Source organism: Phalangium opilio, unplaced genomic scaffold (genome assembly GCF_054372755.1).
Source record: "Phalangium opilio isolate 3A_F unplaced genomic scaffold, DU_Popi_V2 ptg001170l_1, whole genome shotgun sequence".
Lineage (NCBI taxonomy): Eukaryota > Metazoa > Arthropoda > Arachnida > Opiliones > Phalangiidae > Phalangium > Phalangium opilio.
In genome coordinates, this window is record NW_028324255.1 from 9,622,048 (window position 1) to 9,643,792 (window position 21,745).

Below are 21,745 nucleotides of genomic sequence, written 5' to 3' on the forward strand. Positions count from 1 at the left end.
AATTTCCAGTAAAATTATTATCCCAATTATTACGGGAGTTCATTTCGTTTCAGCTCGGATAGCTCAGTCGGTAGAGCGTTAGGCTTCAAACCACGGTCCAGGGTTCGACTCCTTGTTCGGGCGACTGTGTTTTTGAAGAATCATCAATAATTTAAACTTCAGATCATTTAATTTCCAGTAAAATTATTGAAATTCTTATTCCAATTATAACGGGAGTTCACCTCGCTTGAGCCCGGATAGCTCAGTCGGTAGAGCGTTAGGCTTTTAACCTAACGGTCCAGGGTTCGAGTACCTGTTCGGGCCATTCTGTTTTTGAAGAATCATCAATAATTTAAACTTCAGATCATTTAATTTCCAGTAAAATTATTGAAATTCTTATTCCAATTATTACGGGAGTTCACCTCGCTTGAGCCCGGATATCTCAGTCGGTAGAGCGTTAGGCTTTTAACCTAACGGTCCAGGGTTCGAGTCCCTGTTCGGGCGACTGTGTTTTTGAAGAATCATCAATAATTTAAACTTCAGATCATTTAATTTCCAGTAAAATTATTGAAATTCAAATCCCAATTATTACGGGAGTTCATTTCTTTTCAGCTCGGATAGCTCAGTCGGTAGAGCGTTAGGCTTTTAACCTAACGGTCCAGGGTTCGAGTACCTGTTCGGGCCATTCTGTTTTTGAAGAATCATCAATAATTTAAACTTCAGATCATTTAATTTCCAGTAAAATTATTGAAATTCTAATCCCAATTATTACGGGAGTTCATTTCGTTTCAGCTCGGATAGCTCAGTCGGTAGCGCGTTAGGTTTCAAACCACGGTCCAGGGTTCGACTCCTTGTTTGGGCCATTCTGTTTTTGAAGAATCATCAATAATTTAAACTTCAGATCATTTAATTTCCAGTAAAATTATTGAAATTCTTATTCCAATTATTACGGGAGTTCACCTCGCTTGAGCCCGGATAGCTCAGTCGGTAGAGCGTTAGGCTTTTAACCTAACGGTCCAGGGTTCGTGTCCCTGTTCGGGCGACTGTGTTTTTGAAGAATCATCAATAATTTAAACTTCAGATCATTTAATTTCCAGTAAAATTATTGAAATTCAAATCCCAATTATTACGGGAGTTCATTTCTTTTCAGCTCGGATAGCTCAGTCGGTAGAGCGTTAGGCTTCAAACCACGGTCCAGGGTTCGACTCCTTGTTCGGGCGACTGTGTTTTTGAAGAATCATCAATAATTTAAACTTCAGATCATTTAATTTCCAGTAAAATTATTGAAATTCTAATCCCAATTATTACGGGAGTTCATTTCGTTTCAGCCCGGATAGCTCAGTCGGTAGAGCGTTAGGCTTTTAACCTAACGGTCCAGGGTTCGAGTCCCTGTTCGGGCGACTCTGTTTTTAAAGAATCGTCAATAATTTAAACTTCAGATCATTTCACTTTCAATAAATTTATGTAAATTCTAATTCCAATTATTACGTGAGTTCACCTCGCTTGAGCCCGGATAGCTCAGTCGGTAGAGCGTTAGGCTTTTAACCTAACGGTCCAGGGTTCGAGTACCTGTTCGGGCCATTCTGTTTTTGAAGAATCATCAATAATTTAAACTTCAGATCATTTATTTCCAGTAAAATTATTGAAATTCTAATCCCAATTATTACGGGAGTTCATTTCGTTTCAGCTCGGATAGCTCAGTCGGTAGAGCGTTAGGTTTCAAACCACGGTCCAGGGTTCGACTCCTTGTTTGGGCCATTCTGTTTTTGAAGAATCATCAATAATTTAAACTTCAGATCATTTAATTTCCAGTAAAATTATTGAAATTCTTATTCCAATTATTACGGGAGTTCACCTCGCTTGAGCCCAGATAGCTCAGTCGGTAGAGCGTTAGGCTTTTAACCTAACGGTCCAGGGTTCGAGTCCCTGTTCGGGCGACTGTGTTTTTGAAGAATCATCAATAATTTAAACTTCAGATCATTTAATTTCCAGTAAAATTATTGAAATTCAAATCCCAATTATTACGGGAGTTCATTTCGTTTCAGCTCGGATAGCTCAGTCGGTAGAGCGTTAGGTTTCAAACCACGGTCCAGGGTTCGACTCCTTGTTTGGGCCATTCTGTTTTTGAAGAATCATCAATAATTTAAACTTCAGATCATTTAATTTCCAGTAAAATTATTGAAATTCTTATTCCAATTATTACGGGAGTTCACCTCGCTTGAGCCCAGATAGCTCAGTCGGTAGAGCGTTAGGCTTTTAACCTAACGGTCCAGGGTTCGAGTCCCTGTTCGGGCGACTGTGTTTTTGAAGAATCATCAATAATTTAAACTTCAGATCATTTAATTTCCAGTAAAATTATTGAAATTCAAATCCCAATTATTACGGGAGTTCATTTCTTTTCAGCTCGGATAGCTCAGTCGGTAGAGCGTTAGGCTTCAAACCACGGTCCAGGGTTCGACTCCTTGCTCGGGCGACTGTGTTTTTGAAGAATCATCAATAATTTAAACTTCAGATCATTTAATTTCCAGTAAAATTATTGAAATTCTAATCCCAATTATTACGGGAGTTCATTTCTTTTCAGCTCGGATAGCTCAGTCGGTAGAGCGTTAGGCTGCAAACCACGGTCCAGGGTTTGACTCCTTGTTCGGGCGACTCTTTTTTTAAAGAATCATCAATAATTTAAACTTCAGATCATTTAATTTCCAGTAAAATTATTGAAATTCTAATCCCAATTATTACGGGAGTTCATTTCGTTTCAGCCCGGATAGCTCAGTCGGTAGAGCGTTAGGCTTTTAACCTAACGGTCCAGGGTTCGAGTCCCTGTTCGGGCGACTCTGTTTTTAAAGAATCGTCAATAATTTAAACTTCAGATCATTTCACTTTCAATAAATTTATGTAAATTCTAATTCCAATTATTACGTGAGTTCACCTCGCTTGAGGCCGGATAGCTCAGTCGGTAGAGCGTTAGGCTTTTAACCTAACGGTCCAGGGTTCGAGTACCTGTTCGGGCCATTCTGTTTTTGAAGAATCATCAATAATTTAAACTTCAGATCATTTATTTCCAGTAAAATTATTGAAATTCTAATCCCAATTATTACGGGAGTTCATTTCGTTTCAGCTCGGATAGCTCAGTCGGTAGAGCGTTAGGTTTCAAACCACGGTCCAGGGTTCGACTCCTTGTTTGGGCCATTCTGTTTTTGAAGAATCATCAATAATTTAAACTTCAGATCATTTAATTTCCAGTAAAATTATTGAAATTCTTATTCCAATTATTACGGGAGTTCACCTCGCTTGAGCCCAGATAGCTCAGTCGGTAGAGCGTTAGGCTTTTAACCTAACGGTCAAGGGTTCGAGTCCCTGTTCGGGCGACTGTGTTTTTGAAGAATCATCAATAATTTAAACTTCAGATCATTTAATTTCCAGTAAAATTATTGAAATTCAAATCCCAATTATTACGGGAGTTCATTTCTTTTCAGCTCGGATAGCTCAGTCGATAGAGCGTTAGGCTTCAAACCACGGTCCAGGGTTCGACTCCTTGTTCGGGCGACTGTGTTTTTGAAGAATCATCAATAATTTAAACTTCAGATCATTTAATTTCCAGTAAAATTATTGAAATTCTAATCCCAATTATTACGGGAGTTCATTTCGTTTCAGCCCGGATAGCTCAGTAGGTACAGCGTTAGGCTTTTAACCTAACGGTCCAGGGTTCGAGTCCCTGTTCGGGCGACTCTGTTTTTAAAGAATCGTCAATAATTTAAACTTCAGATCATTTCACTTTCAATAAATTTATGTAAATTCTAATTCCAATTATTACGGGATTTAACTTCGTTTGAGACAGGATAGCTCAGTCGGTAGAGCGTTAGGCTTTTAACCTAACGGTCCAGGGTTCGAGTACCTGTTCGGGCCATTCTGTTTTTGAAGAATTATCAATAATTTAAACTTCAGATCATTTCACTTTCAATAAATTTATGTAAATTCTAATTCCAATTATTACGGGATTTAACTTCGTTTGAGACAGGATAGCTCAGTCGGTAGAGCGTTAGGCTTTTAACCTAACGGTCCAGGGTTCGAGTCCCTGTTCGGGCGACTCTGTTCTTGAAGAATCATCAATAATTTAAACTTCAGATCATTTAATTTCCAGTAAAATTATTGAAATTCTTATTCCAATTATTACGGGAGTTCACCTCGCTTGAGCCCGGATAGCTCAGTCGGTAGAGCGTTAGGCTTTTAACCTAACGGTCCAGGGTTCGAGTCCCTGTTCGGGCGACTGTGTTTTTGAAGAATCATCAATAATTTAAACTTCAGATCATTTAATTTCCAGTAAAATTATTGAAATTCTAATCCCAATTATTACAGGAGTTCATTTCTTTTCAGCTCGGATAGCTCAGTCGGTAGAGCGTTAGGCTGCAAACCACGGTCCAGGGTTTGACTCCTTGTTCGGGCGACTCTTTTTTTAAAGAATCATCAATAATTTAAACTTCAGATCATTTAATTTCCAGTAAAATTATTGAAATTCTTATCCCAATTATTACGGGAGTTCACCTCGCTTGAGCCCGGATAGCTCAGTCGGTAGAGCGTTAGGCTATTAACCTAACGGTCCAGGGTTCGAGTCCCTGTTCGGGCGACTGTGTTTTTGAAGAATCATCAATAATTTAAACTTCAGATCATTTAATTTCCAGTAAAATTATTGAAATTCTTATCCCAATTATTACGGGAGTTCACCTCGCTTGAGCCCGGATAGCTCAGTCGGTAGAGCGTTAGGCTTTTAACCTAACGGTCCAGGGTTCGAGTACCTGTTCGGGCCATTCTGTTTTTGAAGAATCATCAATAATTTAAACTTCAGATCATTTAATTTCCAGTAAAGTTATTGAAATTCTAATCCCAATTATTACGGGAGTTCATTTCGTTTCAGCTCGGATAGCTCAGTCGGTAGAGCGTTAGGCTTCAAACCACGGTCCAGGGTTCGACTCCTTGTTCGGGCCATTCTGTTTTTGAAGAATCATCAATAATTTAAACTTCAGATCATTTAATTTCCAGTAAAATTATTGAAATTCTAATCCCAATTATTACGGGAGTTCATTTCGTTTCAGCACGGATAGCTCAGTCGGTAGAGCGTTAGGCTTTTAACCTAACGGTCCAGGGTTCGAGTCCCTGTTCGGGCGACTCTGTTTTTAAAGAATCGTCAATAATTTAAACTTCAGATCATTTCACTTTCAATAAATTTATGTAAATTCTAATTCCAATTATTACGGGATTTAACTTCGTTTGAGACAGGATAGCTCAGTCGGTAGAGCGTTAGGCTTTTAACCTAACGGTCCAGGGTTCGAGTCCCTGTTCGGGCGACTCTGTTCTTGAAGAATCATCAATAATTTAAACTTCAGATCATTTAATTTCCAGTAAAATTATTGAAATTCTTATTCCAATTATTACGGGAGTTCACCTCGCTTGAGCCCGGATAGCTCAGTCGGTAGAGCGTTAGGCTTTTAACCTAACGGTCCAGGGTTCGAGTCCCTGTTCGGGCGACTGTGTTTTTGAAGAATCATCAATAATTTAAACTTCAGATCATTTAATTTCCAGTAAAATTATTGAAATTCTAATCCCGAATTATTACGGGAGTTCATTTCTTTTCAGCTCGGATAGCTCAGTCGGTAGAGCGTTAGGCTGCAAACCACGGTCCAGGGTTTGACTCCTTGTTCGGGCGACTCTTTTTTTAAAGAATCATCAATAATTTAAACTTCAGATCATTTAATTTCCAGTAAAATTATTGAAATTCTTATCCCAATTATTACGGGAGTTCACCTCGCTTGAGCCCGGATAGCTCAGTCGGTAGAGCGTTAGGCTTTTAACCTAACGGTCCAGGGTTCGAGTCCCTGTTCGGGCGACTGTGTTTTTGAAGAATCATCAATAATTTAAACTTCAGATCATTTAATTTCCAGTAAAATTATTGAAATTCTTATCCCAATTATTACGGGAGTTCTCCTCGCTTGAGCCCGGATAGCTCAGTCGGTAGAGCGTTAGGCTTTTAACCTAACGGTCCAGGGTTCGAGTCCCTTTTCGGGCGACTCTGTTTTTGAAGAATCGTCAATAATTTAAACTTCAGATCATTTCACTTTCAATAAATTTATGTAAACTCTAATTCCAATTATTACGGGATTTAACTTCGTTTGAGACAGGATAGCTCAGTCGGTAGAGCGTTAGGCTTTTATCCTAATGGTCCAGGGTTCGAGTCCCTGTTCGGGCGACTCTGTTTTTGAAGAATCATCAATAATTTAAACTTCAGATCATTTAATTTCCAGTAAAATTATTGAAATTCTAATCTCAATTATTACGGGAGTTCATTTCGTTTCAGCTCGTATAGCTCAGTCGGTGGAGCGTTAGGCTTCAAACCGCGGTCCAGGGTTCGACTCCTTGTTCGGGCGACTCTGTTTTTAAAGAATCATCAATAATTTAAACTTCTGATCATTTAATTTCCAGTAAAATTATTGAAATTCTTATCCCAATTATTACGGGAGTTCACCTCGCTTGAGCCCGGATAGCTCAGTCGGTAGAGCGTTAGGCTTTTAACCTAACGGTCCAGGGTTCTAGTCCTTGTTCGAGCGACTGTGTTTTTGAAGAATCATCAATAATTTAAACTTCAGATCATTTAATTTCCAGTGAAATTATTGAAATTCTAATCCCAATTATTACGGGAGTTCATTTTGTTTCAGCCCGGATAGCTCTGTCGGTAGAGCGTTAGGCTTTTAACCTAACGGTCCAGGGTTCGAGTCCCTGTTCGGGCGACTCTGTTTTTAAAGAATCGTCAATAATTTAAACTTCAGATCATTTCACTTTCAATAAATTTATGTAAATTCTAATTCCAATTATTACGTGGGTTCACCTCGCTTGAGCCCGGATAGCTCAGTCGGTAGAGCGTTAGGCTTTTAACCTAACGGTCCAGGGTTCGAGTACCTGTTCGGGCCATTCTGTTTTAGAAGAATCATCAATAATTTAAACTGCAGATCATTTCACTTTCAATAAATTTATGTAAATTCTAATTCCAATTATTTCGGGATTTAACTTCATTTGAGACAGGATAGCTCAGTCGGTAGAGCGTTAGGCTTTTAACCTAACGGTCCAGGGTTCGAGTCCCTGTTCGGGCGACTCTGTTTTTGAAGAATCATCAATAATTTAAACTTCAGATCATTTAATTTCCAGTAAAATTATTGAAATTCTTATTCCAATTATTACGGGAGTTCACCTCGCTTGAGCCCGGATAGCTCAGTCGGTAGAGCGTTAGGCTTTTAACCTAACGGTCCAGGGTTCGAGTCCCTGTTCGGGCGACTGTGTTTTTGAAGAATCATCAATAATTTAAACTTCAGATCATTTAATTTCCAGTAAAATTATAGAAATTCTAATCCCAATTATTACGGGAGTTCATTTCGTTTCAGCTCGGATAGCTCAGTCGGTTGAGCGTTAGGCTTCAAACCACGGTCCAGGGTTCGACTCCTTGTTCGGGCGACTCTGTTTTTAAAGAATCATCAATAATTTAAACTTCAGATCATTTAATTTCCAGCAAAATTATTGAAATTCTTATCCCAATTATTACGGGAGTTCACCTCGCTTGAGCCCGGATAGCTCAGTCGGTAGAGCGTTAGGCTTTTAACCTAACGGTCCAGGGTTCGAGTCCCTGTTCGGGCGACTGTGTTTTTGAAGAATCATCAATAATTTAAACTTCAGATCATTTAATTTCCAGTAAAATTATTGAAATTCTATTCCCAATTATTACGGGAGTTCATTTCGTTTCAGCTCGGATAGCTCAGTCGGTAGAGCGTTAGGCTTCAAACCACGGTCCAGGGTTCGACTCCTTGTTAGGGCGACTGTGTTTTGAAGAATCATCAATAATTTAAACTTCAGATCATTTAATTTCCAGTAAAATTATTGAAATTCTTATTCCAATTATTACGGGAGTTCACCTCGCTTGAGCCCGGATAGCTCAGTCGGTAGAGCGTTAGGCTTTTAACCTAACGGTCCAGGGTTCGAGTACCTGTTCGGGCCATTCTGTTTTTGAAGAATCATCAATAATTTAAACTTCAGATCATTTAATTTCCAGTAAAGTTATTGAAATTCTAATCCCAATTATTACGGGAGTTCATTTCGTTTCAGCTCGGATAGCTCAGTCGGTAGAGCGTTAGGCTTCAAACCACGGTCCAGGGTTCGACTCCTTGTTCGGGCCATTCTGTTTTTGAAGAATCATCAATAATTTAAACTTCAGATCATTTAATTTCCAGTAAAATTATTGAAATTCTAATCCCAATTATTACGGGAGTTCATTTCGTTTCAGCCCGGATAGCTCAGTCGGTAGAGCGTTAGGCTTATAACCTAACGGTCCAGGGTTCGAGTCCCTGTTCGGGCGACTCTGTTTTTAAAGAATCGTCAATAATTTAAACTTCAGATCATTTCACTTTCAATAAATTTATGTAAATTCTAATTCCAATTATTACGTGAGTTCACCTCGTTTGAGACAGGATAGCTCAGTCGGTAGAGCGTTAGGCTTTTAACCTAACGGTCCAGGGTTCGAGTCCCTGTTCAGGCGACTCTGTTTTTGAAGAATCATCAATAATTTAAACTTCAGATCATTTAATTTCCAGTAAAATTATTGAAATTCTTATTCCAATTATTACGGGAGTTCACCTCGCTTGAGCCCGGATAGCTCAGTCGGTAGAGCGTTAGGCTTTTAACCTAACTGTCCAGGGTTCGAATCCCTGTTCGGGCGACTGTGTTTTTGAAGAATCATCAATAGTTTAAACTTCAGATCATTTAATTTCCAGTAAAATTATTGAAATTCTAATCCCATTTATTACGGGAGTTCATTTCGTTTCAGCTCGGATAGCTCAGTCGGTAGAGCGTTAGGCTTCAAACCACGGTCCAGGGTTCGACTCCTTGTTCGGGCGACTCTTTTTTTAAAGAATCATCAATAATTTAAACTTCAGATCATTTAATTTCCAGTAAAATTATTGAAATTCTTATCCCAATTATTACGGGAGTTCACCTCGCTTGAGCCCGGATAGCTCAGTCGGTAGAGCGTAAGGCTTTTATCCTAACGGTCCAGGGTTCGAGTTCCTGTTCGGGCGACTCTGTTTTTAAAGAATCGTCAATAATTTAAACTTCAGATCATTTCACTTTCAATAAATTTATGTAAATTCTAATTCCAATTATTACGGGATTTAACTTCGTTTGAGACAGGATAGCTCAGTCGGTAGAGCGTTAGGCTTTTAACCTAACGGTCCAGGGTTCAAGTCCCTGTTCGGGCGACTCTGTTCTTGAAGAATCATCAATAATTTAAACTTCAGATCATTTAATTTCCAGTAAAATTATTGAAATTCTTATTCCAATTATTACGGGAGTTCACCTCGCTTGAGCCCGGATAGCTCAGTCGGTAGAGCGTTAGGCTTTTAACCTAACGGTCCAGGGTTCGAGTCCCTGTTCGGGCGACTGTGTTTTTGAAGAATCATCAATAATTTAAACTTCAGATCATTTAATTTCCAGTAAAATTATTGAAATTCTTATCCCAATTATTACGGGAGTTCTCCTCGCTTGAGCCCGGATAGCTCAGTCGGTAGAGCGTTAGGCTTTTAACCTAACGGTCCAGGGTTCGAGTCCCTGTTCGGGCGACTGTGTTTTTGAAGAATCATCAATAATTTAAACTTCAGATCATTTAATTTCCAGTAAAATTATTGAAATTCTAATCCCAATTATTACGGGAGTTCATTTCTTTTCAGCTCGGATAGCTCAGTCGGTAGAGCGTTAGGCTGCAAACCACGGTCCAGGGTTTGACTCCTTGTTCGGGCGACTCTTTTTTTAAAGAATCATCAATAATTTAAACTTCAGATCATTTAATTTCCAGTAAAATTATTGAAATTCTTATTCCAATTATTACGGGAGTTCACCTCGCTTGAGCCCGGATAGCTCAGTCGGTAGAGCGTTAGGCTTTTAACCTAACGGTCCAGGGTTCGAGTCCCTGTTCGGGCGACTGTGTTTTTGAAGAATCATCAATAATTTAAACTTCAGATCATTTAATTTCCAGTAAAATTATTGAAATTCTAATCCCAATTATTACGGGAGTTCATTTCTTTTCAGCTCGGATAGCTCAGTCGGTAGAGCGTTAGGCTGCAAACCACGGTCCAGGGTTTGACTCCTTGTTCGGGCGACTCTTTTTTTAAAGAATCATCAATAATTTAAACTTCAGATCATTTAATTTCCAGTAAAATTATTGAAATTCTTATCCCAATTATTACGGGAGTTCACCTCGCTTGAGCCCGGATAGCTCAGTCGGTAGAGCGTTAGGCTTTTAACCTAACGGTCCAGGGTTCGAGTCCCTGTTCGGGCGACTGTGTTTTTGAAGAATCATCAATAATTTAAACTTCAGATCATTTAATTTCCAGTAAAATTATTGAAATTCTTATCCCAATTATTACGGGAGTTCTCCTCGCTTGAGCCCGGATAGCTCAGTCGGTAGAGCGTTAGGCTTTTAACCTAACGGTCCAGGGTTCGAGTCCCTGTTCGGGCGACTCTGTTTTTAAAGAATCGTCAATAATTTAAACTTCAGATCATTTCACTTTCAATAAATTTATGTAAACTCTAATTCCAATTATTACGGGATTTAACATCGTTTGAGACAGGATAGCTCAGTCGGTAGAGCGTTAGGCTTTTAACCTAATGGTCCAGGGTTCGAGTCCCTGTTCGGGCGACTCTGTTTTTGAAGAATCATCAATAATTTAAACTTCAGATCATTTAATTTCCAGTAAAATTATTGAAATTCTAATCTCAATTATTACGGGAGTTCACCTCGCTTGAGCCCGGATAGCTCAGTCGGTAGAGCGTTAGGCTTTTAACCTAACGGTCCAGGGTTCTAGTCCTTGTTCGAGCGACTGTGTTTTTGAAGAATCATCAATAATTTAAACTTCTGATCATTTAATTTCCAGTAAAATTATTGAAATTCTTATCCCAATTATTACGGGAGTTCACCTCGCTTGAGCCCGGATAGCTCAGTCGGTAGAGCGTTAGGCTTTTAACCTAACGGTCCAGGGTTCGAGTCCCTGTTCGGGCGACTGTGTTTTTGAAGAATCATCAATAATTTAAACTTCAGATCAATTAATTTCCAGTAAAATTATTGAAATTCTAATCCCAACTATTACGGGAGTTCATTTCGTTTCAGCTCGGATAGCTCAGTCGGTAGAGCGTTAGGCTTCAAACCACGGTCCAGGGTTCGATTCCTTGTTCGGGCGACTGTGTTTTTGAAGAATCATCAATAATTTTAACTTCAGATCATTTAATTTCCAGTAAAATTATTGAAATTCTAATCCCAATTATTACGGGAGTTCATTTCGTTTCAGCCCGGATAGCTCAGTCGGTAGAGCGTTAGGCTTTTAACCTAACGGTCCAGGGTTCGAGTCCCTGTTCGGGCGACTCTGTTTTTAAAGAATCGTCAATAATTTAAACTTCAGATCATTTCACTTTCAATAAATTTATGTAAATTCTAACTCCAATTATTACGTGAGTTCACCTCGCTTGAGCCCGGATAGCTCAGTCGGTAGAGCGTTAGGATTTTAACCAAACGGTCCAGGGTTCGAGTCCCTGTTCGGGCCATTCTGTTTTTGAAGAATCATCAATAATTTAAACTTCAGATCATTTCACTTTCAATAAATTTATGTAAATTCTAATTCCAATTATTACGGGATTTAACTTCGTTTGAGACAGGATAGCTCAGTCGGTAGAGCGTCAGGCTATTAACCTAACGGTCCAGGGTTCGAGTCCCTGTTCGGGCGACTCTGTTTTTGAAGAATCATCAATAATTTAAACTTCAGATCATTTAATTTCCAGTAAAATTATTGAAATTCTAATCCCAATTATTACGGGAGTTCACCTCGCTTGAGCCCGGATAGCTCAGTCGGTAGAGCGTTAGGCTTTTAACCTAACGGTCCAGGGTTCGAGTCCCTGTTCGGGCGACTGTGTTTTTGAAGAATCATCAATAATTTAAACTTCAGATCATTTAATTTCCAGTAAAATTATTGAAATTCTTTTCCCAATTATTACGGGAGTTCATTTCGTTTCAGCTCGGATAGCTCAGTCGGTAGAGCGTTAGGCTTCAAACCACGGTCCAGGGTTCGACTCCTTGTTCGGGCGACTGTGTTTTGAAGAATCATCAATAATTTAAACTTCTGATCATTTAATTTCCAGTAAAATTATTGAAATTCTAATCCCAATTATTACGGGAGTTCATTACGTTTCAGCCCGGATAGCTCAGTTGGTAGAGCGTTAGGCTTTTAACCTATCGGTCCAGGGTTCGAGTCCCTGTTCGGGCGACTCTGTTTTTAAAGAATCGTCAATAATTTAAACTTCAGATCATTTCACTTTCAATAAATTTATGTAAATTCTAATTCCAATTATTACGCGAGTTCACATCGCTTGAGCCCGGATAGCTCAGTCGGTAGAGCGTTAGGCTTTTAACCAAACGGTCCAGGGTTCGAGTACCTGTTCGGGCCATTCTGTTTTTGAAGAATCATCAATAATTTAAACTTCAGATCATTTAATTTCCAGTAAAATTATTGAAATTCTAATCTCAATTATTACGGGAGTTCATTTCGTTTCAGCTCGTATAGCTCAGTTGGTAGAGCATTAGGCTTTTAACCTAACGGTCCAGGGTTCGAGTCCCTGTTCGGGCGACTCTGTTTTTAAAGAATCGTCAATAATTTAAACTTCAGATCATTTCACTTTCAATAAATTTATGTAAACTCTAATTCCAATTATTACGGGATTTAACTTCGTTTGAGACAGGATAGCTCGGTCGGTAGAGCGTTAGGCTTTTAACCTAACGGTCCAGGGTTCGAGTCCCTGTTCGGGCGACTCTGTTCTTGAAGAATCATCAATAATTTAAACTTCAGATCATTTAATTTCCAGTAAAATTATTGAAATTCTTATTCCAATTATTACGGGAGTTCACCTCGCTTGAGCCCGGATAGCTCAGTCGGTAGAGCGTTAGGCTTTTAACCAAACGGTCCAGGGTTCGAGTACCTGTTCGGGCCATTCTGTTTTTGAAGAATCATCAATAATTTAAACTTCAGATCATTTAATTTCCAGTAAAATTATTGAAATTCTAATCTCAATTATTACGGGAGTTCATTTCGTTTCAGCTCGTATAGCTCAGTTGGTAGAGCATTAGGCTTTTAACCTAACGGTCCAGGGTTCGAGTCCCTGTTCGGGCGACTCTGTTTTTAAAGAATCGTCAATAATTTAAACTTCAGATCATTTCACTTTCAATAAATTTATGTAAACTCTAATTCCAATTATTACGGGATTTAACTTCGTTTGAGACAGGATAGCTCGGTCGGTAGAGCGTTAGGCTTTTAACCTAACGGTCCAGGGTTCGAGTCCCTGTTCGGGCGACTGTGTTTTTGAAGAATCATCAATAATTTAAACTTCAGATCATTTAATTTCCAGTAAAATTATTGAAATTCTAATCCCAATTATTACGGGAGTTCATTTCTTTTCAGCTCGGATAGCTCAGTCGGTAGAGCGTTAGGCTGCAAACCACGGTCCAGGGTTTGACTCCTTGTTCGGGCGACTCTTTTTTTAAAGAATCATCAATAATTTAAACTTCAGATCATTTAATTTCCAGTAAAATTATTGAAATTCTTATCCCAATTATTACGGGAGTTCACCTCGCTTGAGCCCGGATAGCTCAGTCGGTAGAGCGTTAGGCTTTTAACCTAACGGTCCAGGGTTCGAGTCCCTGTTCGGGCGACTGTGTTTTTGAAGAATCATCAATAATTTAAACTTCAGATCATTTAATTTCCAGTAAAATTATTGAAATTCTTATCCCAATTATTACGGGAGTTCACCTCGCTTGAGCCCGGATAGCTCAGTCGGTAGAGCGTTAGGCTTTTAACCTAACGGTCCAGGGTTCGAGTACCTGTTCGGGCCATTCTGTTTTTGAAGAATCATCAATAATTTAAACTTCAGATCATTTAATTTCCAGTAAAGTTATTGAAATTCTAATCCCAATTATTACGGGAGTTCATTTCGTTTCAGCTCGGATAGCTCAGTCGGTAGAGCGTTAGGCTTCAAACCACGGTCCAGGGTTCGACTCCTTGTTCGGGCCATTCTGTTTTTGAAGAATCATCAATAATTTAAACTTTAGATCATTTAATTTCCAGTAAAATTATTGAAATTCTAATCCCAATTATTACGGGAGTTCATTTCTTTTCAGCTCGGATAGCTCAGTCGGTAGAGCGTTAGGCTGCAAACCACGGTCCAGGGTTTGACTCCTTGTTCGGGCGACTCTTTTTTTAAAGAATCATCAATAATTTAAACTTCAGATCATTTAATTTCCAGTAAAATTATTGAAATTCTTATTCCAATTATTACGGGAGTTCACCTCGCTTGAGCCTGGATAGCTCAGTCGGTAGAGCGTTAGGCTTTTAACCTAACGGTCTAGGGTTCGAGTCCCTGTTCGGGCGACTGTGTTTTTGAAGAATCATCAATAATTTAAACTTCAGATCATTTAATTTCCAGTAAAATTATTGAAATTCTAATCCCAATTATTACGGGAGTTCATTTCTTTTCAGCTCGGATAGCTCAGTCGGTAGAGCGTTAGGCTGCAAACCACGGTCCAGGGTTTGACTCCTTGTTCGGGCGACTCTTTTTTTAAAGAATCATCAATAATTTAAACTTCAGATAATTTAATTTCCAGTAAAATTATTGAAATTCTTATCCCAATTATTACGGGAGTTCACCTCGCTTGAGCCCGGATAGCTCAGTCGGTAGAGCGTTAGGCTTTTAACCTAACGGTCCAGGGTTCGAGTCTCTGTTCGGGCGACTGTGTTTTTGAAGAATCATCAATAATTTAAACTTCAGATCATTTAATTTCCAGTAAAATTATTGAATTTCTTATCCCAATTATTACGGGAGTTCTCCTCGCTTGAGCCCGGATAGCTCAGTCGGTAGAGCGTTAGGCTTTTAACCTAACGGTCCAGGGTTCGAGTCCCTGTTCGGGCGACTCTGTTTTTAAAGAATCGTCAATAATTTAAACTTCAGATCATTTCACTTTCAATAAATTTATGTAAACTCTAATTCCAATTATTACGGGATTTAACTTCGTTTGAGACAGGATAGCTCAGTCGGTAGAGCGTTAGGCTTTTAACCTAATGGTCCAGGGTTCGAGTCCCTGTTCGGGCGACTCTGTTTTTGAAGAATCATCAATAATTTAAACTTCAGATCATTTAATTTCCAGTAAAATTATTGAAATTCTAATCTCAATTATTACGGGAGTTCACCTCGCTTGAGCCCGGATAGCTCAGTCGGTAGAGCGTTAGGCTTTTAACCTAACGGTCCAGGGTTTGACTCCTTGTTCGGGCGACTCTTTTTTTAAAGAATCATCAATAATTTAAACTTCAGATCATTTAATTTCCAGTAAAATTATTGAAATTCTTATTCCAATTATTACGGGAGTTCACCTCGCTTGAGCCTGGATAGCTCAGTCGGTAGAGCGTTAGGCTTTTAACCTAACGGTCTAGGGTTCGAGTCCCTGTTCGGGCGACTGTGTTTTTGAAGAATCATCAATAATTTAAACTTCAGATCATTTAATTTCCAGTAAAATTATTGAAATTCTAATCCCAATTATTACGGGAGTTCATTTCTTTTCAGCTCGGATAGCTCAGTCGGTAGAGCGTTAGGCTGCAAACCACGGTCCAGGGTTTGACTCCTTGTTCGGGCGACTCTTTTTTTAAAGAATCATCAATAATTTAAACTTCAGATAATTTAATTTCCAGTAAAATTATTGAAATTCTTATCCCAATTATTACGGGAGTTCACCTCGCTTGAGCCCGGATAGCTCAGTCGGTAGAGCGTTAGGCTTTTAACCTAACGGTCCAGGGTTCGAGTCTCTGTTCGGGCGACTGTGTTTTTGAAGAATCATCAATAATTTAAACTTCAGATCATTTAATTTCCAGTAAAATTATTGAATTTCTTATCCCAATTATTACGGGAGTTCTCCTCGCTTGAGCCCGGATAGCTCAGTCGGTAGAGCGTTAGGCTTTTAACCTAACGGTCCAGGGTTCGAGTCCCTGTTCGGGCGACTCTGTTTTTAAAGAATCGTCAATAATTTAAACTTCAGATCATTTCACTTTCAATAAATTTATGTAAACTCTAATTCCAATTATTACGGGATTTAACTTCGTTTGAGACAGGATAGCTCAGTCGGTAGAGCGTTAGGCTTTTAACCTAATGGTCCAGGGTTCGAGTCCCTGTTCGGGCGACTCTGTTTTTGAAGAATCATCAATAATTTAAACTTCAGATCATTTAATTTCCAGTAAAATTATTGAAATTCTAATCTCAATTATTACGGGAGTTCACCTCGCTTGAGCCCGGATAGCTCAGTCGGTAGAGCGTTAGGCTTTTAACCTAACGGTCCAGGGTTCTAGTCCTTGTTCGAGCGACTGTGTTTTTGAAGAATCATCAATAATTTAAACTTCTGATCATTTAATTTCCAGTAAAATTATTGAAATTCTTATCCCAATTATTACGGGAGTTCACCTCGCTTGAGCCCGGATAGCTCAGTCGGTAGAGCGTTAGGCTTTTAACCTAACGGTCCAGGGTTCGAGTCCCTGTTCGGGCGACTGTGTTTTTGAAGAATCATCAATAATTTAAACTTCAGATCATTTAATTTCCAGTAAAATTATTGAAATTCTAATCCCAATTATTACGGGAGTTCATTTCTTTTCAGCTCGGATAGCTCAGTCGGTAGAGCGTTAGGCTGCAAACCACGGTCCAGGGTTTGACTCCTTGTTCGGGCGACTCTTTTTTTAAAGAATCATCAATAATTTAAACTTCAGATCATTTAATTTCCAGTAAAATTATTGAAATTCTTATCCCAATTATTACGGGAGTTCACCTCGCTTGAGCCCGGATAGCTCAGTCGGTAGAGCGTTAGGCTTTTAACCTAACGGTCCAGGGTTCGAGTACCTGTTCGGGCCATTCTGTTTTTGAAGAATCATCAATAATTTAAACTTCAGATCATTTAATTTCCAGTAAAGTTATTGAAATTCTAATCCCAATTATTACGGGAGTTCATTTCGTTTCAGCTCGGATAGCTCAGTCGGTAGAGCGTTAGGCTTCAAACCACGGTCCAGGGTTCGACTCCTTGTTCGGGCCATTCTGTTTTTGAAGAATCATCAATAATTTAAACTTCAGATCATTTAATTTCCAGTAAAATTATTGAAATTCTAATCCCAATTATTACGGGAGTTCATTTCGTTTCAGCCCGGATAGCTCAGTCGGTAGAGCGTTAGGCTTTTAACCTAACGGTCCAGGGTTCGAGTCCCTGTTCGGGCGACTCTGTTTTTAAAGAATCGTCAATAATTTAAACTTCAGATCATTTCACTTTCAATAAATTTATGTAAATTCTAATTCCAATTATTACGTGAGTTCACCTCGTTTGAGACAGGATAGCTCAGTCGGTAGAGCGTTAGGCTTTTAACCTAACGGTCCAGGGTTCGAGTCCCTGTTCAGGCGACTCTGTTTTTGAAGAATCATCAATAATTTAAACTTCAGATCATTTAATTTCCAGTAAAATTATTGAAATTCTTATTCCAATTATTACGGGAGTTCACCTCGCTTGAGCCCGGATAGCTCAGTCGGTAGAACGTTAGGCTTTTAACCTAACTGTCCAGGGTTCGAGTCCCTGTTCGGGCGACTGTGTTTTTGAAGAATCATCAATAATTTAAACTTCAGATCATTTAATTTCCAGTAAAATTATTGAAATTCTAATCCCATTTATTACGGGAGTTCATTTCGTTTCAGCTCGGATAGCTCAGTCGGTAGAGCGTTAGGCTTCAAACCAGGGTCCAGGGTTCGACTCCTTGTTCGGGCGACTCTTTTTTTAAAGAATCATCAATAATTTAAACTTCAGATCATTTAATTTCCAGTAAAATTATTGAAATTCTTATCCCAATTATTACGGGAGTTCACCTCGCTTGAGCCCGGATAGCTCAGTCGGTAGAGCGTTAGGCTTTTAACCTAACGGTCCAGGGTTCGAGTTCCTGTTCGGGCGACTCTGTTTTTAAAGAATCGTCAATAATTTAAACTTCAGATCATTTCACTTTCAATAAATTTATGTAAATTCTAATTCCAATTATTACGGGATTTAACTTCGTTTGAGACAGGATAGCTCAGTCGGTAGAGCGTTAGGCTTTTAACCTAACGGTCCAGGGTTCAAGTCCCTGTTCGGGCGACTCTGTTCTTGAAGAATCATCAATAATTTAAACTTCAGATCATTTAATTTCCAGTAAAATTATTGAAATTCTTATTCCAATTATTACGGGAGTTCACCTCGCTTGAGCCCGGATAGCTCAGTCGGTAGAGCGTTAGGCTTTTAACCTAACGGTCCAGGGTTCGAGTCCCTGTTCGGGCGACTGTGTTTTTGAAGAATCATCAATAATTTAAACTTCAGATCATTTAATTTCCAGTAAAATTATTGAAATTCTAATCCCAATTATTACGGGAGTTCATTTCTTTTCAGCTCGGATAGCTCCGTCGGTAGAGCGTTAGGCTGCAAACCACGGTCCAGGGTTTGACTCCTTGTTCGGGCGACTCTTTTTTTAAAGAATCATCAATAATTTAAACTGCAGATCATTTAATTTCCAGTAAAATTATTGAAATTCTTATCCCAATTATTACGGGAGTTCACCTCGCTTGAGCCCGGATAGCTCAGTCGGTAGAGCGTTAGGCTTTTAACCTAACGGTCCAGGGTTCGAGTCCCTGTTCGGGCGACTGTGTTTTTGAAGAATCATCAATAATTTAAACTTCAGATCATTTAATTTCCAGTAAAATTATTGAAATTCTTATCCCAATTATTACGGGAGTTCTCCTCGCTTGAGCCCGGATAGCTCAGTCGGTAGAGCGTTAGGCTTTTAACCTAACGGTCCAGGGTTCGAGTCCCTGTTCGGGCGACTGTGTTTTTGAAGAATCATCAATAATTTAAACTTCAGATCATTTAATTTCCAGTAAAATTATTGAAATTCTAATCCCAATTATTACGGGAGTTCATTTCTTTTCAGCTCGGATAGCTCAGTCGGTAGAGCGTTAGGCTGCAAACCACGGTCCAGGGTTTGACTCCTTGTTCGGGCGACTCTTTTTTTAAAGAATCATCAATAATTTAAACTTCAGATCATTTCACTTTCAATAAATTTATGTAAACTCTAATTCCAATTATTACGGGATTTAACTTCGTTTGAGACAGGATAGCTCAGTCGGTAGAGCGTTAGGCTTTTAACCTAATGGTCCAGGGTTCGAGTCCCTGTTCGGGCGACTCTGTTTTTGAAGAATCATCAATAATTTAAACTTCAGATCATTTAATTTCCAGTAAAATTATTGAAATTCTAATCTCAATTATTACGGGAGTTCACCTCGCTTGAGCCCGGATAGCTCAGTCGGTAGAGCGTTAGGCTTTTAACCTAACGGTCCAGGGTTCTAGTCCTTGTTCGAGCGACTGTGTTTTTGAAGAATCATCAATAATTTAAACTTCTGATCATTTAATTTCCAGTAAAATTATTGAAATTCTTATCCCAATTATTACGGGAGTTCACCTCGCTTGAGCCCGGATAGCTCAGTCGGTAGAGCGTTAGGCTTTTAACCTAACGGTCCAGGGTTCGAGTCCCTGTTCGGGCGACTGTGTTTTTGAAGAATCATCAATAATTTAAACTTCAGATCATTTAATTTCCAGTAAAATTATTGAAATTCTAATCCCAATTATTACGGGAGTTCATTTCGTTTCAGCTCGGATAGCTCAGTCGGTAGAGCGTTAGGCTTCAAACCACGGTCCAGGGTTCGACTCCTTGTTCGGGCCATTCTGTTTTTGAAGAATCATCAATAATTTAAACTTCAGATCATTTAATTTCCAGTAAAATTATTGAAATTCTAATCCCAATTATTACGGGAGTTCATTTCGTTTCAGCCCGGATAGCTCAGTCGGTAGAGCGTTAGGCTTTTAACCTAACGGTCCAGGGTTCGAGTCCCTGTTCGGGCGACTCTGTTTTTAAAGAATCGTCAATAATTTAAACTTCAGATCATTTCACTTTCAATAAATTTATGTAAATTCTAATTCCAATTATTACGTGAGTTCACCTCGTTTGAGACAGGATAGCTCAGTCGGTAGAGCGTTAGGCTTTTAACCTAACGGTCCAGGGTTCGAGTCCCTGTTCGGGCGACTGTGTTTTTGAAGAATCATCAATAATTTAAACTTCAGATCATTTAATTTCCAGTAAAATTATTGAAATTCTAATCCCAATTATTACGGGAGTTCATTTCTTTTCAGCTCGGATAGCTCAGTCGGTAGAGCGTTAGGCTGCAAACCACGGTCCAGGGTTTGACTCCTTGTTCGGGCGACTCTTTTTTTAAAGAATCATCAATAATTTAAACTTCAGATCATTTAATTTCCAGTAAAATTATTGAAATTCTTATCCCAATTATTACGGGAGTTCACCTCGCTTGAGCCCGGATAGCTCAGTCGTTAGAGCGTTAGGCTTTTAACCTAACGGTCCAGGGTTCGAGTACCTGTTCGGGCCATTCTGTTTTTGAAGAATCATCAATAATTTAAACTTCAGATCATTTAATTTCCAGTAAAGTTATTGAAATTCTAATCCCAATTATTACGGGAGTTCATTTCGATTCAGCTCGGATAGCTCAGTCGGTAGAGCGTTAGGCTTCAAACCACGGTCCAGGGTTCGACTCCTTGTTCGGGCCATTCTGTTTTTGAAGAATCATCAATAATTTAAACTTCAGATCATTTAATTTCCAGTAAAATTATTGAAATTCTAATCCCAATTATTACGGGAGTTCATTTCGTTTCAGCCCGGATAGCTCAGTCGGTAGAGCGTTAGGCTTTTAACCTAACGGTCCAGGGTTCGAGTCCCTGTTCGGGCGACTCTGTTTTTAAAGAATCGTCAATAATTTAAACTTCAGATCATTTCACTTTCAATAAATTTATGTAAATTCTAATTCCAATTATTACGTGAGTTCACCTCGTTTGAGACAGGATAGCTCAGTCGGTAGAGCGTTAGGCTTTTAACCTAACGGTCCAGGGTTCGAGTCCCTGTTCAGGCGACTCTGTTTTTGAAGAATCATCAATAATTTAAACTTCAGATCATTTAATTTCCAGTAAAATTATTGAAATTCTTATTCCAATTATTACGGGAGTTCACCTCGCTTGAGCCCGGATAGCTCAGTCGGTAGAACGTTAGGCTTTTAACCTAACTGTCCAGGGTTCGAGTCCCTGTTCGGGCGACTGTGTTTTTGAAGAATCATCAATAATTTAAACTTCAGATCATTTAATTTCCAGTAAAATTATTGAAATTCTAATCCCATTTATTACGGGAGTTCATTTCGTTTCAGCTCGGATAGCTCAGTCAGTAGAGCGTTAGGCTTCAAACCACGGTCCAGGGTTCGACTCCTTGTTCGGGCGACTCTTTTTTTAAAGAATCATCAATAATTTAAACTTCAGATCATTTAATTTCCAGTAAAATTATTGAAATTCTTATCCCAATTATTACGGGAGTTCACCTCGCTTGAGCCCGGATAGCTCAGTCGGTAGAGCGTTAGGCTTTTAACCTAACGGTCCAGGGTTCGAGTTCCTGTTCGGGCGACTCTGTTTTTAAAGAATCGTCAATAATTTAAACTTCAGATCATTTCACTTTCAATAAATTTATGTAAATTCTAATTCCAATTATTACGGGAT

The 21,745-nt window shown here is 39.1% G+C and overlaps 58 non-coding genes across 58 annotated transcripts; all 58 read left to right on the forward strand.

Moving 5' to 3' along the window:
* Positions 1 to 230: 230 nt before the first annotated feature.
* On the forward strand, positions 231 to 303 carry TRNAK-UUU (transfer RNA lysine (anticodon UUU)). The gene has a single exon. It is a non-coding gene; the product is annotated as a tRNA-Lys (tRNA).
* A 107-nt stretch (positions 304 to 410) lies between these two features.
* Positions 411 to 483, forward strand: TRNAK-UUU (transfer RNA lysine (anticodon UUU)). The gene has a single exon. It is a non-coding gene; the product is annotated as a tRNA-Lys (tRNA).
* Positions 484 to 948: 465 nt separating this feature from the next.
* Positions 949 to 1,021, forward strand: TRNAK-UUU (transfer RNA lysine (anticodon UUU)). The gene has a single exon. It is a non-coding gene; the product is annotated as a tRNA-Lys (tRNA).
* A 285-nt stretch (positions 1,022 to 1,306) lies between these two features.
* On the forward strand, positions 1,307 to 1,379 carry TRNAK-UUU (transfer RNA lysine (anticodon UUU)). The gene has a single exon. It is a non-coding gene; the product is annotated as a tRNA-Lys (tRNA).
* Positions 1,380 to 1,486: 107 nt separating this feature from the next.
* TRNAK-UUU (transfer RNA lysine (anticodon UUU)) lies at positions 1,487 to 1,559 on the forward strand. Its single transcript has one exon. It is a non-coding gene; the product is annotated as a tRNA-Lys (tRNA).
* Positions 1,560 to 1,843: 284 nt separating this feature from the next.
* TRNAK-UUU (transfer RNA lysine (anticodon UUU)) lies at positions 1,844 to 1,916 on the forward strand. Its single transcript has one exon. It is a non-coding gene; the product is annotated as a tRNA-Lys (tRNA).
* A 285-nt stretch (positions 1,917 to 2,201) lies between these two features.
* Positions 2,202 to 2,274, forward strand: TRNAK-UUU (transfer RNA lysine (anticodon UUU)). Its single transcript has one exon. It is a non-coding gene; the product is annotated as a tRNA-Lys (tRNA).
* A 463-nt stretch (positions 2,275 to 2,737) lies between these two features.
* Positions 2,738 to 2,810, forward strand: TRNAK-UUU (transfer RNA lysine (anticodon UUU)). The gene has a single exon. It is a non-coding gene; the product is annotated as a tRNA-Lys (tRNA).
* Positions 2,811 to 3,274: 464 nt separating this feature from the next.
* Positions 3,275 to 3,347, forward strand: TRNAK-UUU (transfer RNA lysine (anticodon UUU)). Its single transcript has one exon. It is a non-coding gene; the product is annotated as a tRNA-Lys (tRNA).
* A 285-nt stretch (positions 3,348 to 3,632) lies between these two features.
* On the forward strand, positions 3,633 to 3,705 carry TRNAK-UUU (transfer RNA lysine (anticodon UUU)). Its single transcript has one exon. It is a non-coding gene; the product is annotated as a tRNA-Lys (tRNA).
* A 467-nt stretch (positions 3,706 to 4,172) lies between these two features.
* On the forward strand, positions 4,173 to 4,245 carry TRNAK-UUU (transfer RNA lysine (anticodon UUU)). Its single transcript has one exon. It is a non-coding gene; the product is annotated as a tRNA-Lys (tRNA).
* Positions 4,246 to 4,530: 285 nt separating this feature from the next.
* TRNAN-AUU (transfer RNA asparagine (anticodon AUU)) lies at positions 4,531 to 4,603 on the forward strand. Its single transcript has one exon. It is a non-coding gene; the product is annotated as a tRNA-Asn (tRNA).
* Positions 4,604 to 4,710: 107 nt separating this feature from the next.
* TRNAK-UUU (transfer RNA lysine (anticodon UUU)) lies at positions 4,711 to 4,783 on the forward strand. Its single transcript has one exon. It is a non-coding gene; the product is annotated as a tRNA-Lys (tRNA).
* A 285-nt stretch (positions 4,784 to 5,068) lies between these two features.
* Positions 5,069 to 5,141, forward strand: TRNAK-UUU (transfer RNA lysine (anticodon UUU)). Its single transcript has one exon. It is a non-coding gene; the product is annotated as a tRNA-Lys (tRNA).
* A 287-nt stretch (positions 5,142 to 5,428) lies between these two features.
* On the forward strand, positions 5,429 to 5,501 carry TRNAK-UUU (transfer RNA lysine (anticodon UUU)). Its single transcript has one exon. It is a non-coding gene; the product is annotated as a tRNA-Lys (tRNA).
* Positions 5,502 to 5,787: 286 nt separating this feature from the next.
* On the forward strand, positions 5,788 to 5,860 carry TRNAK-UUU (transfer RNA lysine (anticodon UUU)). The gene has a single exon. It is a non-coding gene; the product is annotated as a tRNA-Lys (tRNA).
* Positions 5,861 to 5,967: 107 nt separating this feature from the next.
* TRNAK-UUU (transfer RNA lysine (anticodon UUU)) lies at positions 5,968 to 6,040 on the forward strand. The gene has a single exon. It is a non-coding gene; the product is annotated as a tRNA-Lys (tRNA).
* A 645-nt stretch (positions 6,041 to 6,685) lies between these two features.
* On the forward strand, positions 6,686 to 6,758 carry TRNAK-UUU (transfer RNA lysine (anticodon UUU)). Its single transcript has one exon. It is a non-coding gene; the product is annotated as a tRNA-Lys (tRNA).
* Positions 6,759 to 6,865: 107 nt separating this feature from the next.
* TRNAK-UUU (transfer RNA lysine (anticodon UUU)) lies at positions 6,866 to 6,938 on the forward strand. Its single transcript has one exon. It is a non-coding gene; the product is annotated as a tRNA-Lys (tRNA).
* Positions 6,939 to 7,225: 287 nt separating this feature from the next.
* TRNAK-UUU (transfer RNA lysine (anticodon UUU)) lies at positions 7,226 to 7,298 on the forward strand. The gene has a single exon. It is a non-coding gene; the product is annotated as a tRNA-Lys (tRNA).
* A 285-nt stretch (positions 7,299 to 7,583) lies between these two features.
* TRNAK-UUU (transfer RNA lysine (anticodon UUU)) lies at positions 7,584 to 7,656 on the forward strand. Its single transcript has one exon. It is a non-coding gene; the product is annotated as a tRNA-Lys (tRNA).
* Positions 7,657 to 7,940: 284 nt separating this feature from the next.
* Positions 7,941 to 8,013, forward strand: TRNAK-UUU (transfer RNA lysine (anticodon UUU)). The gene has a single exon. It is a non-coding gene; the product is annotated as a tRNA-Lys (tRNA).
* Positions 8,014 to 8,298: 285 nt separating this feature from the next.
* Positions 8,299 to 8,371, forward strand: TRNAI-UAU (transfer RNA isoleucine (anticodon UAU)). Its single transcript has one exon. It is a non-coding gene; the product is annotated as a tRNA-Ile (tRNA).
* A 287-nt stretch (positions 8,372 to 8,658) lies between these two features.
* Positions 8,659 to 8,731, forward strand: TRNAK-UUU (transfer RNA lysine (anticodon UUU)). The gene has a single exon. It is a non-coding gene; the product is annotated as a tRNA-Lys (tRNA).
* Positions 8,732 to 9,376: 645 nt separating this feature from the next.
* On the forward strand, positions 9,377 to 9,449 carry TRNAK-UUU (transfer RNA lysine (anticodon UUU)). Its single transcript has one exon. It is a non-coding gene; the product is annotated as a tRNA-Lys (tRNA).
* Positions 9,450 to 9,556: 107 nt separating this feature from the next.
* Positions 9,557 to 9,629, forward strand: TRNAK-UUU (transfer RNA lysine (anticodon UUU)). Its single transcript has one exon. It is a non-coding gene; the product is annotated as a tRNA-Lys (tRNA).
* Positions 9,630 to 9,914: 285 nt separating this feature from the next.
* On the forward strand, positions 9,915 to 9,987 carry TRNAK-UUU (transfer RNA lysine (anticodon UUU)). The gene has a single exon. It is a non-coding gene; the product is annotated as a tRNA-Lys (tRNA).
* Positions 9,988 to 10,272: 285 nt separating this feature from the next.
* Positions 10,273 to 10,345, forward strand: TRNAK-UUU (transfer RNA lysine (anticodon UUU)). Its single transcript has one exon. It is a non-coding gene; the product is annotated as a tRNA-Lys (tRNA).
* A 107-nt stretch (positions 10,346 to 10,452) lies between these two features.
* TRNAK-UUU (transfer RNA lysine (anticodon UUU)) lies at positions 10,453 to 10,525 on the forward strand. Its single transcript has one exon. It is a non-coding gene; the product is annotated as a tRNA-Lys (tRNA).
* A 467-nt stretch (positions 10,526 to 10,992) lies between these two features.
* Positions 10,993 to 11,065, forward strand: TRNAK-UUU (transfer RNA lysine (anticodon UUU)). The gene has a single exon. It is a non-coding gene; the product is annotated as a tRNA-Lys (tRNA).
* Positions 11,066 to 11,350: 285 nt separating this feature from the next.
* Positions 11,351 to 11,423, forward strand: TRNAK-UUU (transfer RNA lysine (anticodon UUU)). The gene has a single exon. It is a non-coding gene; the product is annotated as a tRNA-Lys (tRNA).
* Positions 11,424 to 11,710: 287 nt separating this feature from the next.
* TRNAN-AUU (transfer RNA asparagine (anticodon AUU)) lies at positions 11,711 to 11,783 on the forward strand. The gene has a single exon. It is a non-coding gene; the product is annotated as a tRNA-Asn (tRNA).
* Positions 11,784 to 11,890: 107 nt separating this feature from the next.
* Positions 11,891 to 11,963, forward strand: TRNAK-UUU (transfer RNA lysine (anticodon UUU)). The gene has a single exon. It is a non-coding gene; the product is annotated as a tRNA-Lys (tRNA).
* A 284-nt stretch (positions 11,964 to 12,247) lies between these two features.
* TRNAK-UUU (transfer RNA lysine (anticodon UUU)) lies at positions 12,248 to 12,320 on the forward strand. Its single transcript has one exon. It is a non-coding gene; the product is annotated as a tRNA-Lys (tRNA).
* Positions 12,321 to 12,607: 287 nt separating this feature from the next.
* TRNAK-UUU (transfer RNA lysine (anticodon UUU)) lies at positions 12,608 to 12,680 on the forward strand. Its single transcript has one exon. It is a non-coding gene; the product is annotated as a tRNA-Lys (tRNA).
* Positions 12,681 to 13,147: 467 nt separating this feature from the next.
* On the forward strand, positions 13,148 to 13,220 carry TRNAK-UUU (transfer RNA lysine (anticodon UUU)). Its single transcript has one exon. It is a non-coding gene; the product is annotated as a tRNA-Lys (tRNA).
* A 465-nt stretch (positions 13,221 to 13,685) lies between these two features.
* TRNAK-UUU (transfer RNA lysine (anticodon UUU)) lies at positions 13,686 to 13,758 on the forward strand. Its single transcript has one exon. It is a non-coding gene; the product is annotated as a tRNA-Lys (tRNA).
* Positions 13,759 to 13,865: 107 nt separating this feature from the next.
* On the forward strand, positions 13,866 to 13,938 carry TRNAK-UUU (transfer RNA lysine (anticodon UUU)). The gene has a single exon. It is a non-coding gene; the product is annotated as a tRNA-Lys (tRNA).
* Positions 13,939 to 14,401: 463 nt separating this feature from the next.
* On the forward strand, positions 14,402 to 14,474 carry TRNAK-UUU (transfer RNA lysine (anticodon UUU)). The gene has a single exon. It is a non-coding gene; the product is annotated as a tRNA-Lys (tRNA).
* A 285-nt stretch (positions 14,475 to 14,759) lies between these two features.
* On the forward strand, positions 14,760 to 14,832 carry TRNAK-UUU (transfer RNA lysine (anticodon UUU)). Its single transcript has one exon. It is a non-coding gene; the product is annotated as a tRNA-Lys (tRNA).
* Positions 14,833 to 14,939: 107 nt separating this feature from the next.
* Positions 14,940 to 15,012, forward strand: TRNAK-UUU (transfer RNA lysine (anticodon UUU)). Its single transcript has one exon. It is a non-coding gene; the product is annotated as a tRNA-Lys (tRNA).
* Positions 15,013 to 15,299: 287 nt separating this feature from the next.
* On the forward strand, positions 15,300 to 15,372 carry TRNAK-UUU (transfer RNA lysine (anticodon UUU)). The gene has a single exon. It is a non-coding gene; the product is annotated as a tRNA-Lys (tRNA).
* A 107-nt stretch (positions 15,373 to 15,479) lies between these two features.
* TRNAK-UUU (transfer RNA lysine (anticodon UUU)) lies at positions 15,480 to 15,552 on the forward strand. Its single transcript has one exon. It is a non-coding gene; the product is annotated as a tRNA-Lys (tRNA).
* A 285-nt stretch (positions 15,553 to 15,837) lies between these two features.
* On the forward strand, positions 15,838 to 15,910 carry TRNAK-UUU (transfer RNA lysine (anticodon UUU)). Its single transcript has one exon. It is a non-coding gene; the product is annotated as a tRNA-Lys (tRNA).
* A 107-nt stretch (positions 15,911 to 16,017) lies between these two features.
* Positions 16,018 to 16,090, forward strand: TRNAK-UUU (transfer RNA lysine (anticodon UUU)). Its single transcript has one exon. It is a non-coding gene; the product is annotated as a tRNA-Lys (tRNA).
* A 467-nt stretch (positions 16,091 to 16,557) lies between these two features.
* TRNAK-UUU (transfer RNA lysine (anticodon UUU)) lies at positions 16,558 to 16,630 on the forward strand. The gene has a single exon. It is a non-coding gene; the product is annotated as a tRNA-Lys (tRNA).
* A 285-nt stretch (positions 16,631 to 16,915) lies between these two features.
* TRNAK-UUU (transfer RNA lysine (anticodon UUU)) lies at positions 16,916 to 16,988 on the forward strand. The gene has a single exon. It is a non-coding gene; the product is annotated as a tRNA-Lys (tRNA).
* Positions 16,989 to 17,273: 285 nt separating this feature from the next.
* TRNAK-UUU (transfer RNA lysine (anticodon UUU)) lies at positions 17,274 to 17,346 on the forward strand. Its single transcript has one exon. It is a non-coding gene; the product is annotated as a tRNA-Lys (tRNA).
* Positions 17,347 to 17,633: 287 nt separating this feature from the next.
* Positions 17,634 to 17,706, forward strand: TRNAK-UUU (transfer RNA lysine (anticodon UUU)). The gene has a single exon. It is a non-coding gene; the product is annotated as a tRNA-Lys (tRNA).
* A 285-nt stretch (positions 17,707 to 17,991) lies between these two features.
* On the forward strand, positions 17,992 to 18,064 carry TRNAK-UUU (transfer RNA lysine (anticodon UUU)). Its single transcript has one exon. It is a non-coding gene; the product is annotated as a tRNA-Lys (tRNA).
* A 287-nt stretch (positions 18,065 to 18,351) lies between these two features.
* On the forward strand, positions 18,352 to 18,424 carry TRNAK-UUU (transfer RNA lysine (anticodon UUU)). The gene has a single exon. It is a non-coding gene; the product is annotated as a tRNA-Lys (tRNA).
* A 285-nt stretch (positions 18,425 to 18,709) lies between these two features.
* On the forward strand, positions 18,710 to 18,782 carry TRNAK-UUU (transfer RNA lysine (anticodon UUU)). The gene has a single exon. It is a non-coding gene; the product is annotated as a tRNA-Lys (tRNA).
* A 107-nt stretch (positions 18,783 to 18,889) lies between these two features.
* Positions 18,890 to 18,962, forward strand: TRNAK-UUU (transfer RNA lysine (anticodon UUU)). The gene has a single exon. It is a non-coding gene; the product is annotated as a tRNA-Lys (tRNA).
* A 645-nt stretch (positions 18,963 to 19,607) lies between these two features.
* TRNAK-UUU (transfer RNA lysine (anticodon UUU)) lies at positions 19,608 to 19,680 on the forward strand. Its single transcript has one exon. It is a non-coding gene; the product is annotated as a tRNA-Lys (tRNA).
* Positions 19,681 to 19,965: 285 nt separating this feature from the next.
* Positions 19,966 to 20,038, forward strand: TRNAK-UUU (transfer RNA lysine (anticodon UUU)). The gene has a single exon. It is a non-coding gene; the product is annotated as a tRNA-Lys (tRNA).
* Positions 20,039 to 20,861: 823 nt separating this feature from the next.
* On the forward strand, positions 20,862 to 20,934 carry TRNAK-UUU (transfer RNA lysine (anticodon UUU)). The gene has a single exon. It is a non-coding gene; the product is annotated as a tRNA-Lys (tRNA).
* Positions 20,935 to 21,221: 287 nt separating this feature from the next.
* TRNAK-UUU (transfer RNA lysine (anticodon UUU)) lies at positions 21,222 to 21,294 on the forward strand. Its single transcript has one exon. It is a non-coding gene; the product is annotated as a tRNA-Lys (tRNA).
* Positions 21,295 to 21,579: 285 nt separating this feature from the next.
* On the forward strand, positions 21,580 to 21,652 carry TRNAK-UUU (transfer RNA lysine (anticodon UUU)). Its single transcript has one exon. It is a non-coding gene; the product is annotated as a tRNA-Lys (tRNA).
* The last annotated feature ends 93 nt before the right edge of the window (positions 21,653 to 21,745 follow it).